General features: G+C 46.2%; 1 protein-coding gene across 4 annotated transcripts in view; it reads right to left on the bottom strand.

The window, feature by feature from the left end:
- A4GALT (alpha 1,4-galactosyltransferase (P1PK blood group)) overlaps positions 1 to 17,097 on the bottom strand; it is a 275,344-nt gene that overhangs the window by 208,384 nt on the left and 49,863 nt on the right. For all 4 annotated transcript variants that reach the window (XM_086922057.1, XM_086922047.1, XM_086922068.1 and 1 more), the window contains exon 2: positions 11,117 to 11,197. The gene's annotated coding sequence lies outside the window, so the exon portion shown is untranslated. The remainder of the gene's footprint in view (positions 1 to 11,116; positions 11,198 to 17,097) is intronic.

Here is a 17,097-nt window from a genome sequence, read left to right on the forward strand (position 1 = left end):
CATTTCTCTTCAGAGGTGTTGGAGTCTGGTAGTTTCTCTGGTCCCGGATCTGGGGCTTTGAGTAATTCTTTTAAAATGATGAAGGTTTCCTTGGCGGAGCAGGAGGAGATTTTTATCCTTCCCTCAAAGAATGTGCTTTTGGTGTTGCGTAGAGTGATCTTATAGTTTTTTAAGGAGGTGCGGAAGGCGTCTTTTTTGGCTATCGACTTATCCTTCCTCCAAGAGCGCTCCGTTCTTTTGCACTCCTTACGTAGGAGGTTAAGATCAGGGCTGTACCAGGGAGCAGGGATCACTCTTTTGATTCGCCTAAGGGTGGTAGTTTTGGGAAGGAGCTTGTCCAGTGAGTTGGTGAGCCAAGAGTTGAACTGGTTGTCCGCAGTGGCTGGGTCAGAGACCCGGGGGGAGGAGAGGCCCTGAGAGTGGAGGCCCATTCTTTTGGCGAGAGTTTGTGCCAGCGTCGATCAGTGACCCGGGTTTTGGCTGGTAGGGTGGGTGGGACGAAGAGATGCCAGTAGATGGGTATTAAAAAATGATCTGTCCAGGGTAGGGGAAGAGGGGTGCGGGTTATGAGGTGATGTTGGTGAAAATGGGGTCCAGAAGGTGTCCTTTGTCATGGGTGGGCTCTGAATTAACTAGTCGGATGCCGAAAGGCGTCAAGTCAAGGAGAAGTTCGGACGCAGTTATGTCCTTGGAGTCTAATAGATGGAGGTTAAGGTCTCCCAAAATAAGAATGTTGTGGGTAGTAGTCGCCAACTGGGTGACAGTGTCAACAAGAGCGCTTGAAAATTTCGCTGGGGTTCCTGGCGGGCGGTATATCAGCAGCCTAGAAAGGGAGTTTGCAGGAGATATTTGTAAGGCAAAGTGGCAACTTTCGCAGTTGTCGATATTGGCATCGCTAGATCTGCATGAGAATTGCTCTCTGAAGATTATCGCAAGGCCACCTCCTCTGCCGAGGGGTCTGTTCTGGGATTGGATTTGATAGCCAGGAGGTAATGCATTGATGATGTCGGAGTCCGACCAGGAGGTAAGCCAAGTTTCCGTGAGGAACAGGATGTCGAAGTCGTTATCCCGTACCAGGAGGTTGATTTCGTGGGAGTGTTTAGGGAGGGACCGACAGTTAAGGAGGCCCAGCTGTAGGCCGTGATTTTCTGTTATGGTAGTGGCCGGATTACATAGGACACAGTTGGTAAAGGGTTTTTCTCCTAAATAGGTGGGGTTTTTCAAGGGATTGAGTGCACGGAGCCTGTCTCTGGTGTAGGTAAGTCGGCCAGCGGGAGAAACGGGCAGAGTAACTGGGCCTGGGTCCGGCTGGGCCCGGACAGGCCCAGACGGGCTTGCCTTAGGCGCGTCTTCGGCACGCAAACGGCGCGCCCGCTGCGCCCGTCCGCTGCGCGAACGTGGAGGATACATGTTTTTATTGGGATGTTAGGGGCGTGGCCTTGTGCAGGTGGGCGTGGCCTGCGGTGAGGTTGGCTGATGGCGGCGAGTGGGGAGAGCCTGTACCGCGGCAGCATTTACCTCGGCTGCGCGGGGGTCAGGGAAGCAATACTAAAGTCCCAGAACAAGGTAGGAGTGGGCACAATTAAAATACAGCACGTTATCACAATTTTAAAAAGATCGTATTTTGCGCGATATCAGCTATGCTCCCGGCTGTGCCTCAGGAGTGTCTAGATCAGAGGGCGAGCTCGTAGTCAGCTCGTTAAGTAGGATGGTGGGCGTGGCCTCGTGCAGGTGGGCGTGGCCTGCGGTGAGGTTGGCTGATGGCGGCAAGTGGGGAGAGCCTGTACCGCGGCAGCGGTTACCTCGGCTGCGCGGGGGTCAGGGAAGCGGCTGCGCGGGGTCAGGGAAGCAATACTAAAGTCCCAGAACAAGGTAGGAGTGGGCACAATTAAAATACAGCACGTTATCACATTTTTAAAAAGATCGTATTTTGCGCGATATCAGCTATGCTCCCGGCTGTGCCTCAGGAGTGTCTAGATCAGAGGGCGAGCTCGTAGTCAGCTCGCTAAGTAGGAAGGTGGGCGTGGCCTCGTGCAGGTTGGCGTGGCCTGCGGTGAGGTTGGCTGATGGCGGCGAGTGGGGAGAGCCTGTACCGCGGCAGCGTTTACCTCGGCTGCGCGGGGGTCAGGGAAGCAATACTAAAGTCCCAGAACAAGGTAGGAGTGGGCACAATTAAAATACAGCACGTTATCACAATTTTAAAAAGATCGTATTTCGCGCGATATCAGCTATGCTCCCGGCTGTGCCTCAGGAGTGTCTAGATCAGAGGGCGAGCTCGTAGTCAGCTCGTTAAGTAGGAAGGTGGGCGTGGTCTCGTGCAGGTGGCGTGGCCTGCGGTGAGGTTGACTGATGGCGGCGAGTGGGGAGAGCCTGTACCGCGGCAGCATTTACCTCGGCTGCGCGGGGGTCAGGGAAGCGGCTGCGCGGGGTCAGGGAAGCAATACTAAAGTCCCAGAACAAGGTAGGAGTGGGCACAATTAAAATACAGCACGTTATCACATTTTTAAAAAGATCGTATTTTGCGCGATATCAGCTATGCTCCCGGCTGTGCCTCAGGAGTGTCTAGATCAGAGGGCGAGCTCGTAGTCAGCTCGTTAAGTAGGAAGGTGGGCGTGGTCTCGTGCAGGTGGCGTGGCCTGCGGTGAGGTTGACTGATGGCGGCGAGTGGGGAGAGCCTGTACCGCGGCAGCATTTACCTCGGCTGCGCGGGGGTCAGGGAAGCAATACTAAAGTCCCAGAACAAGGTAGGAGTGGGCACAATTAAAATACAGCACGTTATCACAATTTTAAAAAGATCGTACTTTGCGCGATATCAGCTATGCTCCCGGCTGTGCCTCAGGAGTGTCTAGATCAGAGGGCGAGCTCGTAGTCAGCTCGTTAAGTAGGAAGGTGGGCGTGGTCTCGTGCAGGTGGCGTGGCCTGCGGTGAGGTTGACTGATGGCGGCGAGTGGGGAGAGCCTGTACCGCGGCAGCATTTACCTCGGCTGCGCGGGGGTCAGGGAAGCGGCTGCGCGGGGTCAGGGAAGCAATACTAAAGTCCCAGAACAAGGTAGGAGTGGGCACAATTAAAATACAGCACATTATCACAATTTTAAAAAGATCGTATTTTGCGCGATATCAGCTATGCTCAGGAGGAGGAGGTGCCTCAGGAGTGTCTAGATCGTGTGCTCCTGATGAGAGCCCTGGCACATTTGTTATATTTTTAACAAATTAAGCACTGCTGTTACCGTTTTGCCGCAGATTCAGAACTGTATCAATAGTGCACTCTCACTAAGCCAGGCAGGACACTTTTAATGAGATGCATAAACGCATAGATGCTGAAAGCCGCTCAAGAATACCACCCCACCTGCGTCCCCACTTGCTGTTGCATGTAAATGTGCAAAAACTCACACCATAATCAGGGCCACAGGAATTATGCGGCAAAGGAGCAATACATTCTGCAACAGGGTTGTCTTTATGCAAAAAGAAGGACAATGCCAGCATGACGGGGTACATTTAGAGATAGTATTACTTCATTATTGTGCCATTTTTACCCATGGTAATAGTGTCTGTGCAAAAATTTGACTCCGTTAGTACCAGTTAAACAACCAAATGCAGAAATAAGCAACTGAAAGATAAGTTAACATTTGCAAAGGGATTTCCACTACTCGCTGACGAGTCGCACACATTTTTTGTAACTTTTAATTCGATTAAAGTAGAAACACATTTTTTGTTAAAATCTGCAGATTTTGAAACAGCTGATGGATTATGTGGCAAATGCGGCAAACTCACAATTATGTGAAAAAAGCTACAGCATCCGAATCGCATCATTTCAGTGGTCCCGGCTATAGTCTATAAAGTGTCATGTTTAAATACATCAGTCAAGACGTCCAAATATACTACGCCTCAAGAAACGGTACATGAAATGCTCTTGTGTGTTTCTGTCCATGTCTCACTCTTCACTAATCATCCTCACTAATCCTCGTACAAGTTAGTGTAAACACTTACAGAAGCGCCATCTGTGCTCCCGCAGATACAGGATTGTCTAAGAACACCACAGACTTTACGTAGGCTCCGTCATGACCGTTGCACTGTAGCACTCATTTATAGATTCTGTATTCATTTTCAATAATACTGTACATCAGTAAATGTTTGATCACACCCAGTACCTGTGGTATTTCTGCAACTTTACCTTTAAATGGTGATTTACTTGGAGAAACAGTACTTCCACTATATTTTTTTCACATTAATTCATAAGGAGTTCAGTTAGCACCAGTGTTTTGCTAGCGATAATGGGCGCTGTTTTCCACTGTTGCCATATGGAATGATCACACTTTTGTAATACAATAATACCACATCACATTAAAGCAGAAAAGTGCTGGTGGAGTGGGCATCTGTTTACAGCACATTTCACACAGGCATGAACACCTCTAAATGAGAGCTGCAACTGGCACCAGAAACTTTGTCAGAACCAGGTGCACCACATGATTGCTCCAGTCGAATCACCCAAGTTTAGGCTTCTCCTTCCTGGGATACTGAGTAGATAACCTGGTATAGAGGCGCTGTCTGGAGTAAAGCGCCAACGAGAGTTTGTGAACATCCTTTGAAAGCCTAGTCAACATGCAAGGTCACATGAGCAGTGCCGTCTTCATGCATGGGCCCAGGGGCCCCGCGAGCATAGCGGCGCAATGCAGACCAGAATTTAACACTAATTTTCCGTTAAACATTTTTATTCCTGTGAGTGGTTGTGTAGGCAGGGCCCAGTGATCTGCTTTGCACAGGGGCCTATAATGCAGTAAAGATGGCCCTGCACATGAGGCTTGCCTAAAGACAATGGATCTATTCAGAAGGGTGTTTACGTACACGATGTAGTACTCTTTTACATACTCTTACGCAGTGCTTAATTTGTAAAAATATGAGTGCCGGGGCTCTTGCAATGCAACTGGCACCACACACATCTCCTGTCACTGCTGTAGAACACCAGTGTCAGAATTACATACTAACCCTCACACTTAAAAAGTGATATTTTGGACTAGTGGTGGTAACCTCAAACTGTTATGAAAATGCTAGTTTTATCATCTTTTTAAGCTACATTGATGTGCTGATCTGGAAAATAGGCAGAGTGACTCTCTGTGGTGTACTCTCAAAATTAAGTGTCAGTGTTTAGAAATAAGTTCTGGGGCCAAGCACCGGCAATCATCTGCACAAATTAAGCACTGCTTATATGTCTTAGTGAATTGTCCCTAAACATTTAAAACATGAGTAAAACGGTAGTATTCCTATACAGTTAGTACAAGTAGACAGGACTGTGACCTCTTTGCACTTTTACTAATGGGGAATTGAACGTTTCGGGGTCAATTCACAAAGGAGTGTAATAGTTCAGCAGTACAACTTCACAGCTCATAAATTATTTTGTGGATCAGCGCCATTGTCTTCATCGCAGCATTAAGGCGAGGCTAGAGGGAAGGAACCGTGCTTAATCGGATAATTGGTAGCACGTCCCTGCCGGGTGTTAAGCATCTCTAGGTAACAAAAGGGACAAAAGGGAACTCTAATGCGGCAAACACGGACACCTGCGCTGCTACTGTAGATGAAAACCCTGAATGTATTTTTAGGCTACCCTTTACTCAAAAAGTATGCAAAATGTAGAACATTTTAATCCTGGTGTACGCTGGGCGGGAATTCATGCAAAGGCGTGCTTGGCTGTCAGATTTGCATGTTTCAGTTTGCAAGAAAAGTAGGAAAGGTGTGTCAGTAGTCCATGAAAGTGGCACTTTTTCAGCAGGATGAGACATATCCACAGCTGTTACGCATTGAGCAAGTAGTGATTGCAATATAAGAGCTGGGAAAAGATCCATAAACCAGCAAGTCCGAGAAACCTCCTTTGATCTGGACATCAAATCTCTCAGTTCAAGCGCCCACCTAGACCCTCTGAATAACTCTTACAAAGTAGGCAAAGCGCAACCTTACCTAAGTGAAGCTCTTACTCCTCTGGCCCGAAGTAAAATACTCTATATGAGGCTAACACTAGGAATTGCCATCTTCAACCCCGCATGGGCCCGAAGGGGGAATCTACAAACTGCAGACTATGCCCCTGCACGAGGGAATCCTGGCTGCATCAACAAAGACAGATGGCGACGCCTGCGTCCAATCTGTATTACAAAGGGAATAAAGTCTTGCAGTGGAGCCAGGCCGGACTGGCCGTAGCGGGCACCGGGTAAACCCCCGGTGCGCTGCATGGGTGGGGGCCGGTTTTGGGCCCCTGGGGGCCGTTTTTGTTACAGGGCAGTTTTTGAAGCATAGCTGCAAAATTGGCCCTCTAACAAAATCGGCCGAAAACCGGCCCTGGCAAAAAGCTCGGCGGCACCCCCAACCCCTGGGAGGGGGGTGTAGCGGGGCGAGGCCGAGTACTTTTCCAGGGCTGGTTTTGGTTCCCAGTCCGGCCCCGAGTGGAGCGTCAGCTTTGTGCCTATCCACCACCGACACAACAACACTAGCAATACTGGCAAAATTCAATCATCAAATCAGGATCGCTTTAAAAGCTGCCAATGAAAGCTACAAAACTCTGCGAAGGGTACCGCAAATCTGGAAGAAGCATGCTTAGCGTCCCTAAACATTCTTAGCCCGCCAGTCTAAGACAGCGCTAACATCAGCGAGAGCCAAGAGGAATGTAAGAGGCGTTGCTCACTATTCTATACAGCTGTTTACCCAGTGAGGCTTAAAGGGGACTTCATGAAAACACGCAAGGCCACACGGTATTGACTATAACCTCCAGAGAGGGACCATCGTGTTGGCACAGGGGTGCGGTGCTCAATTTTATGAAAGATAAACAGTTGCTTTGAGTATCATGGTTTTTAGCTTTTATATGCTGATCATTTTTACTGTAATGATTTTAATTAATTGAACAGTTAATAAATACAAATACAAATATAGGAGATGGGGCCACCATTCCATCACATTTTTGATATACCTTATATTTCCTTGAAGAGTGTGACAACGAGGACAGGACATACATTTGTATGGTACAAGCAGTTCTTTATGTAAAACAAACGGGCCCCCGGTCCAATGTACTGTGAATGCTTCAGCTCGCTTCCTCAACCTGCTCAGGCCAGGAGGCCTGGCTGCACCCACACTCTTTCCACCCCAGCCTGCTGGCAATGAGACCGGCCGAGCGAGCCTTTTTAAACCAACATTGCTCCACTCTAGCTAGAGCAGTGCCTTTATCTTAGGTACTCCAGGGGACCTAGACCTGCAGCAAAGAGCCACGATCCAGGAAAGGGAACAGGAAACACACGTCGTCAACAGGTTGCCTCACAGAGAGGATAAAACCTTAGCTAAAGACGAAGTAGACGTGGAAGGCAGTGCAAGTACTTTGAAAAAGCAGGTCACTGGGAGCTGCAGCCCAGTAGATCCAGAGGTTGCAGAATTTTCTGTCTGTTCTAGCACAGCCTATCAAAACAACAGAGTGACCTTGAGCTGGCCACATGAACATCTGACTAAGGCGGAGAAAGGGGAGGGAACTTGGCTATCTGTAATTGTCTACTACTTTGTATGCCTTCCTCCTTACTTTCTTTGTAAGGCACATGACTTTTAATAATGTCTCTGACATGGTTACATACCTTTAATAGAATATACCATTGCCTTATCTGTCCAAATCTCCATCTCATGACTTTCTGCATAACAGGAGCTTACAAGAATGAGGGGATGGTGGAAGCAAACATTGGGTGGTTTACAGGATAGTCAGGGGTGGCATGCACAACTGTTCATATTCTCTTGTGTGGGTCAAAAACCTCACTTGGAACAATTTCCATCTATGGATGTCACCCCAATTCTAGAAGCAATTTCTCTGCATGTGTTTGGCTTTTTTCTAAACAACCCTGATGGGGCTGTTTTTCACAAGCAGGATGTAGGGTAGGCCATTATCCTGACAAAGAATAGGAGTTGGATCTTGCTGTAATCCGGTTACCTTTACTAGCACCACAGTACCCTTATGCTGGGCATAGCTACTCAACTCAGCTTCTCTGCCTCTGTAGTTCCTTTATGGGATCCCCCTTACAGTAGGCACATCCACCTGTCTTGGCTTATGATCCAGAAAGGTACCTCCACATGGTTCGATATTTGTCTGATAGTCCCGGGCTTTAGATGTGGAGCTCCTTTGTACCCTGACACAATGACCACATGTTGGGAGGCCACAGGAACTCTAAAAAAAGAAGCACTGCTGATGCCTAGTATTGACCTTGGCAACTGCCTATATAAACGGTTATTGATTTCCAGTGTTAGGTTCATGGCCATGCATTCAAATCACTCATTACCTGGCTTTCATGGAGTCTACTGCTAAGAGGCAAACTGAAACATAAATGCATGCAAACTGCACCACCACCCCCAGGATGAGCATTATCCCACCAAGGGATCTCTGTTAAAGGACCTGAAGCATCCTGTTACCCTTGGTCCTCAATAACAGGGACTTAGGTGCAAAAAACTGATAGATATGGCCATGTTATAAAACGTGAATCCTGAATATTTTCTAGGAATCCTTTTTTGATATGGATAGCATTAATAAACACACATTTTCCGTATGCACCGGAATGTGTACACTCTATGTGTACCACTTTTGAACTGTAGGCTATGTTATAATTGACCTGAAGTGTACATTATAAGAAGAACCCATTTCTCAGTGCAAACCGATAACCAAAGAGCAACCGCTAACATGGAAACCCTTGCCCCATTTCTGAGCTGGAATGTTCCCATTTTGCATCTGGTTTACTGCCTATATATGTGTTGTCACTGATTGGCAAGTGAGTCATTCACTGTATCCGTTTCACACGCAGAGTAATTGTGTTCGCTTGCTCGCTCATATATAATGCATACAGTCTCCGTTATATGATGAACTAAAATAATCAGATCTTGTCTAGTGTTTAAAACAACGTCCTTGTAAAATCACAATATTTGTTTATTGGTTAAAATAATCGTGGCACTTTGAGGTCAGTTATTAATGTCTGCTGTGTATGATCCACACTGCCTGTGTTGAGAGACTCAGGGGGATATGTACAAAGAAGTGGCGAAGTGCGGCGTTAACCCCCTTGGCTTAACTCTGCGCTCCGCCACTTCTGAAAAGCAAGGCTGCACCATATTTACAAGAATGTGGTGCAGCCTTGTGTTTCCCCCTGCGATGGCGCTAAGTTTAGCAACTTTGTGCCAACGCAGACACCCTTGCACCATAGTGCAAGGGTGTCTGCGTGCAGGGGAGGATTGTTTATGCGTAGGATGCTTTCCCTTCATGCACATAAACAATCCTAAAATGCCATTCTGTCACTGTCATGTGTGCTGCTTCATGCAGCACACATCAAAGTGACAAAATAGCATTTATTTGAAAAAGGTTTGTTTATGTACAGGAAGTGACACCTTCCTGTACATAAACAAACCATGGCATTTTGCTTTTTCCATGTGTGCTGCACAAGGATTTACCTGGTCTTAATTTTGGCGCTGCCTAAGGTGTTCGCCACCCTTGTACATAGGGGGCAGCGTAAAAATGAATGGGTGTTGAGGTGGAACGCCCACCGCAACACCCAATGCCCACCTCTTACACACTAACCATAGCGTGAAAGGGGCCTAATGTACAAGGCAGCGTTGAGCTATATTAAGTGGCTCAACACTGCCTTGTACATTAGGTGCAGCCCCTATCGCCACCACTATATCAGTAAAAGGGAGGTTGTGGTGGCGATAGGGGCTTCTACATATGCCCCTCAATGGCGAATATTTTAAATTTCATTTTCTCCTTTTGGGGCAACATTGCTCTTGGCTACAGGAGACAGGTAGGGGTGGGTCTAGAGAATAATGTAGCCCACTGAAGTCTGACGTTTCTGGAAAAGTATCTTTAGTACCTTCGTCTACTACCAGCATATCGCTCCTGAGGTAGTTAGCTGCAGGCATTGGGTAAGACACATTTGGGCACACTCTTGCACTATGAATCTTAGCTGACAGAAGAAGCAATGTACCTCTAGTAGCACTCTAGAAGAAAATCTATCCGCACTTGGATGAAATTACCAAGGAAAAGTTAAGGGGTAGCCAAAGCATCAACAGAAAGAAATGGAAGCAGTATTCATCCAGATTGCCACAAAAAAAATCCACAATTACTCATTTGCCCAGCCAGAGCAAAACCATACCTAAAGATTAAGGGATTCGTTTTGTGTTGGTTGGTACTTTAAAAACCAATTATCAAAGGACGCCATAGACGTCTTCATCACCTGTGGTATTACTACTGACATGTTGAAGTAAGTCCATGGGCAGCAATTCTAAGACCAAGACAAGATTTATGTTTCTTTGATATTTTTCGTCTTAAACATGTTGGTTAGAATAAAATGCAATGGCAAGCATGAAGAAGGAATCCAATGTGAAAGCCTCCGCCATATACAAAAGGTAAGAGCATGAGTTAGAGTATTGCAGACAGGTCATGCCACTCAACATCCCAAACCCTTCACCAAGAGTAACCTCTGTGCCAAACTCTAGATCAGGCCCTATGTTGTTAGTCATTGCCACTGTGTTTCATTTTGTGGGCGGATGATATACAATAACGCGAGGCACTTCGGCGTTTTGAACAGTTTTAAGTGCAATGGACACATGCTTGCATAATTTGATAAGACTGATGAGTCAATCTCCAAGGGGTTGTATGACAGATATTGCAATGCTCTACTTATCATGAACACCATTGGATACAGGACATAACCAATAAAGAAAACCCTGGAGAATACAGCACCACAGATGTTGCTTGAGGGAATCACTTGGCTGCTGCACCTCACCAAGAAACACAGGAATTCTAGCTATGATAGACTGCCATGATTTGTTCGACCTGATCCATCAGCACCAAAGAATGCGTGAAAATAAAAATAGAGGTTTTTTTACTGGCTTCTGTTCCTGAAGCAATTCTGCATAGGACTAACCCAACAGTCTCCCATACAGAATACATACATTCACCATCCAGGATGAAAAGGTGCTTATGAACGTCCATTGGAAGCAGGAACTTGACCTGAGTTAGACAGGGTTACTCCAGCAATTTGACTTTGTGGACAGTGAAAACTGAATGTTTTTTCAAAACGTTTCTATGGTTGTCATAATCTTAATTCCAATTGTGTTCACTCACCTTTTAAATCATGAGTTTAACCCAGCACCTCAAAGATCTTCACAGTGGTAGACTGATTCAAACCATGCCCCAAGGTGCAGTCTGTTGGTAAGAATAAGAAAAGTGAGATCTAGCTGATCATCATTGCTCCATAGGAAAAACTATAAGTAACAAGCTTTAGCAAAGCCAATAGTTCTTGCCTGTGGAAGAGCTACTGGCTTTGCCAATATGTTTTAGCCATGTCGTACACCAGCATGGCTAAAAGTTAGTAGAGTAAAGGAGAGTGGAGTGGAGTGGAGTGTCGTAAAGTGGACTAGAATGGAGTGTTATGGAGTGGCGTAAAGAGTCATGGAGAGGCGTACAGTAGAGTTGAGTGGCGTGGAGTAGAGTGAAGTGGAGTGGTGTAGAGTGTTGTGGAGTAGAAGGGCATAGAGTGCAGTAGGGTTGAGTGGCAGTGTCGGAGTAGAGTGGTGTAGAATGCCAGGGTGTAGTAGAGTGTTGTAGATTGGCGGGGCATAGAGTGTCATGGGGTGGTGTTCAGCAGAGTTGCGTGGCTTAGAGGGTTTTGCGTAGAGTGGAGTAGAGTGTTGTAGAGTCGAGTGACTCAGAGCAGAACAGATTGTCGTAGAGTGGAATGGCATAGAGTGGAGTAGTATAGGAGAGTAGAAAGGGCATATAGTGTTGTAGAGTTGAGTGGCATAGAGTAGCATAGAGTAGAGTGTCATAGAGTGTCAGAGTAGGGTGGTAAACAGTGAAATTGAGTGGCATAGAGTGGAGCAGTGGCGTTGAGTAGAGAGGAATAGTGTGTTGTAGAAGAAAGTGGGGTAAGGTGGCATGACATGGCTTCAAGGGGATTGCATAGAGTGTCATAGAGTGTAGTAGTGTCGTAGAGTGGCAAAGAGTGGAGTAGAGTGCTGTAGAGTGGAGTGGCATAGAGTGGAGTAGAGTTTATGGAGTAGGGTGTCAGAGTGGAGTATCATGGATGGAGAGTAGTGTCAGAGTGGAGTATCGTAGAGTGAAGTAAAGCGGACTAGAGTTAAGGGTAGCAAAGTACAGTGGTGCAGAGTAGAATGGCGTGCAGTGCTTTGGTTTTGAGTAAAGTGGTGCAGAGTATATTGGCGTAGAGTGTAGTGAGAGTATGGTGCAGAGTAGATTGCAGTGGCATAGAGTGCGAAGGCTTAGAGTGCGGTGGAGTAGAGTAGATTGTTTCAGAAAAGAGTGGAGTGGTGTAGGGTAGAGTGCAGAGGTGTAGAGCTGAGTGGCATAGGGTGCAGCGGCATAGAGTAGATTGTTTCAGAGTAGAGTGGAGTCGTGCAGGGTAGAGTGCAGAGGTGTAGAGATGAGTGGCATAGAGTGCATTGGCATAGAGTAGATTGTTTTAGAGCAGAGTGGAGTGTTGCAGGGTAGAGTGCAGAGGTGTCGAGATGAGTGGAGTAGAGTGGTGTGGAGAGCAGTAGCATAAAGTGTAGTGTGCGGAGTACAGTGGCGTTGAGTTCAGTGCCGGAGAGTGCAGTCTTGAAGAATGTCATGGAGTGTAGTAGCATAGAGTGCATTCTCATAGAGTGCTTTGATGTGGTGCAGAGTGCAGTGGTGGAGAATGCAGCGGTGCATAGTAGGGTGGGGTAGACTGCACTGGCATAGAGTAGAATGGTGCAGAGTAGAGTAGAAAGGTGTAGAGTGAAATGGTGTAAAGTGCAGTGTCAGAGTGCAGTGGTGCACAATAGATTAGGGTGGGGCACAGTGTAGAGGCATAGAGTGCAGTAGAGTAGAGTGTATTGCATAGAGTGCAGTAGAGTGGCATAAAGTACAATGGTGCAAATCATAGTGCAGTGGCATGGAGTGGCAGAGTAGAGTAGAGTGGTGCAGAGTTCAATGGCAGAGAGTGTAGTGTTGCAGAGTAGAGTAACGTAGAGTGCAGTGGTGTAGAGTGGGATAGAGTGCATTGGTGTAGAGTGCAGTATTGTACAGTGCTGCAGAGTAAAGTAACGAGTGGTGCAGAGTACAACACAGTGATGCAGTGTGGAGTGGCATAGTGTGGAGTGATCAAGAGTAGAGTGTAATGGTATTGAGTGGTGAAGAGGAGAATGGAGTGAGGTAAAGTGGAGTATGCATTATGTGGTAGCGCATTGCCATTATAGAAGACACATCTTTAATTGAAATTACATTAAATATGCACGGACATACAGTTTTACTGATAAAAGTATACAGGGCAGAAACAATATTGTGCAGAAATGTCATCACCTAGTGTACTGATATGTTTTGATCGCATTAAAATATTTGTTTCCACCACACTTTCAAATAATCAGAAATTATGCTTCATTTGTGCTTTCCATATTCTGAATTATCTGTTCTTTTACAGACATTTACAGTTTGTGCTAGAAAAAAACAAAAAAAACATTGTACAGTACACCCCGAGTAGCCAGCATGATTGTCACATAAAGCCTCTCACTTTGCAGTCAGAGAAATTAAAGTAAACACCTAGGGCCAGATGTAGGTGGCCATTTACCGACCGGTAACGGCCGATTTCGGCCGTTACCGACCGGTAAATGGTCATTTGTGATGTAGGGGCCCCATTTTACCGATTCGGTAAATTTACCAAATCGGTAAATTTACTGAATCAGTAAAATACCGAATCGCCATTTTTACCGATTCGGTAACTTGCAGATGTAGGTGGGACTCTTCTGAGTCCTACAGGCCTTCCAGAATCGGTATTTTACCACCCAATCCAATTGGGTGGTAAAATACTGAATCCAGGTGTGCATGCACATGTGTGCATGCACACCTATGCCATGTGACAGACAGACATGCCCTTAGGGAATGTCTGTGTGACACATGGCATACATGCCTGAATTCGGGGTGCTAGAGGGTGACAAAGTGACACCCCCTGCACCCTTGCAACATTCGGTATTTACCGAATCGGTAAATACCGATTCGGTAATGCCCATTGATTCCTATGGGCTTCAATGCCGATAGGAATCAATGGGCATTACCGAATCGGTATTTACCGATTCGGTAAATACCGATTCTTACAGAATCGGTAATTCAATTACCGATTTTCCCTACATCTCCGCCCTTCTATTTTACCGATTCATAAATACCGATAAAATTCGGTATTTATGAATCGGTAAAATATACTTACCTACATCTGGCCCCTAGCTCCCGGAAAGACAGATCATAACATTTGACCTCGGTCATTGAATGCACTGAAAATATGACAAGATATGAAAAAGATTGGAATGTTGTTGTAAATGAAGTCAGCAGGCAGATGTAAGGCTTAACACTCATTTATTAAGCACCATAGAGAAAAGCTGGTGTTCCCATCAGAAAGCAGGAGCTAACTGACAGGATAGAACAAAGGAGAAAATGACATCAGGGAAAATGGAATGTAGGACTTAAAGGGATACATAAAACATAAGTGCAGAGAATACAACATATCCTCTTCCCTTCATATGGAGAAACAATAAAAAAACGAAAGTAAGTCGAACAAAAACATTATAAGACCATGCCCATCGTTGCAGAGAGAGACCTTACTTGCAAACAAAGTCACGTAGATGAACTGGAGGTCTTCTCACTCTCTGGATTCTACTTGCGCTAACCTCATTGGTCTGTTCTCTGGGCTCTCTGGTCCCCACCGGTTCTCGCTCGGCTCTCTTATACAGTGCCACACGCCTCAAGTTCCAACTCTCCCCATTAAATAAGGTGACAAATCTCTTGTGTACAGACTTGATCTTAAATGGACCCCTGAACTTCGTCAGTCCGACACCCACACGACCTGGTTTGACCTTAACCCAATCATTCACAGCAAATTTACACGCGCCATCAGATTCGCAAACAGTGTCAGGCTCACCATGACTAGCAGGAGGATCAGCGTACATGAGTTCTTTCATCCAAGCAGCCACAAGTTTAGTACCCGCAGAACGTCCCCTCATGGCAGAAAACGGGACTAACCCAGTCACCCCATTTTCTGTAGTCCTGTAGGCCCACACCAGGTCATTGACTAAACTCTTCACATCCATGCGGGAAGAAATTGCCATTTGAATGGCACCTTTGACCATTCGGTTGGCCCTCTCCACTATGCCATTCCCCTGGGGGTTGTAAAGTGAGGTCCTAGAGTGAATAATGCCGCACTTTCCCAAGAAATTAGCCATCTCCAGGGAGGTGAGTTGTGTCCCATTGTCGGTAATGATCCTTGTAGGGAAACCTTCCTCCCTAAAGATCTCACCCAACACGGTTATAGTGCTGCTCGTGGTGATCTCCCTCATGAACTTGACTACCAACCACTTGGAAGAGACGTCAACTACCACCAACCCAAACCTCATATCCTGATTCAACTGGTGAAAGGGGCCAATGAAGTCGAGACATATGGTGTGCCACGGGCACTTAGGATCAGCTATTGAACCACAACTAGTATGACTACCCACCTTAAGTCTCTTTTCACTTTCCAAACACTCTGTACATCTCTCCACCCACTGTGAGATTTCTGAGTCCATCCCGGGCCACCAAAAACTATCTCTAATTCTCCTCTTGGTAAGGGACTGCCCCAAATGACCCTCATGACCCAGCTTAAACAAAGTAAATCGCACATCTTGTGGAGGAATGAATTTGTCATCCATTAAAATCATGAAACCCTCATTGTCCAAGATAGACAATTGGTCCAAAACCTTCAAATAAGGACGAAGTGCAGGAGATAGACAACTCTCTCTTCTTGGTCCCTTCGCTATTAGATCTTTGACTTCACACAACACCGCATCTTTAGCCATTGAAGAATTCCACAAACTTTTACTGATTGCCCCAGCACACATATCAACAACTTCTTCTACAGCGGCAACAGAACCCTCTGAATTGAGAGATTCAACCCCTAACTTGTCTACCCTCTCCCAAGGTAGTGGAAGTCTAGAGAGTCCATCCGCTTGGCAATTCTTCCAACCGGGAATGTATTCTACAGTGTACAAGTACTCCTGGATCCTGGCAGCAAGTCTAGCTAACCTGGCAGAGCCTTTACCAGCACCACCAGGCGACAGTATTTTAACCAGGGGTTTGTGATCTGTAAATAATGTGAATTTGAACCCCCACAGGTACATTCTATAATACTCGCAACCCCATGCCGCAGCCAAAGCCTCACGCTCGATTATAGAGTAGTTCCTCTCAGCTGTAGTAAGTGTCCTTGAGGCAAACGCTACAGTTTTGAGACCAGAATCATGTACTTGAGCAAGAACCGCACCAACACCCACAGCACTTGCATCCACTGTTAGAACTGACTTACGGTTGGTATCAAACGGTGTCAAAATGCCCGCCTCGCAAATTTCCACCTTGATTCTTTTGAAGCACTCATCTTGTTCCACACCCCATGCAAACTTACATCCACTCCTTAACAGTACTCTGATCTTCTCGGTTTTCTCTGCAAAATCCCTTACAAACTTAGCATAGTACTCGATGAGGCCGAGAAAAGACCTCAACTGATCCTTATCGCACGGAGAAGGTGCATTTCTAATGGAGTCTAATAAGTCTCTTTTAGGTTTTACTCCATCCACAGACAATGTATACCCCAGGTATTCAACCTCCTCCACTGCGAATTTGCATTTCTCTTTCTTTAGAGTCAAACCTGCCTGTTCCATCCTTTCTAAAACGGTTTTCAGGATCACATTGTGCTCTTCAATGGTGGCTCCAAATATCAGAACATCGTCCTGAAAATACACAACATTGTGCACACCTTTTAATACAACACCCATCATCCTTTGGAATACTCCAGCAGCAGAAGCGAGACCAAAAGGCATTCGTGTGAATTGATATATTCCTTCGGTTGTTATGAACGCCGTAAGTGCTTTGGAGTCTTGGTGTAGTCTTATTTGATGATAGGCGCTGCGAAGGTCTAACTTGGAAAAGTACTTCCCCCCTTTTAATGATAGAACTAACTCGTTGATGTTCGGTAAGGGAAAGTTGTCCACCACGATGTTTTGGTTCAGGGTGCGAAGGTCCACACAAAAACGAAATTTTCCGTCAGA

The sequence above is a fragment of the Lissotriton vulgaris genome, chromosome 1_1 (genome assembly GCF_964263255.1).
Source record: "Lissotriton vulgaris chromosome 1_1, aLisVul1.2, whole genome shotgun sequence".
In the NCBI taxonomy this organism is placed as follows: domain Eukaryota; kingdom Metazoa; phylum Chordata; class Amphibia; order Caudata; family Salamandridae; genus Lissotriton; species Lissotriton vulgaris.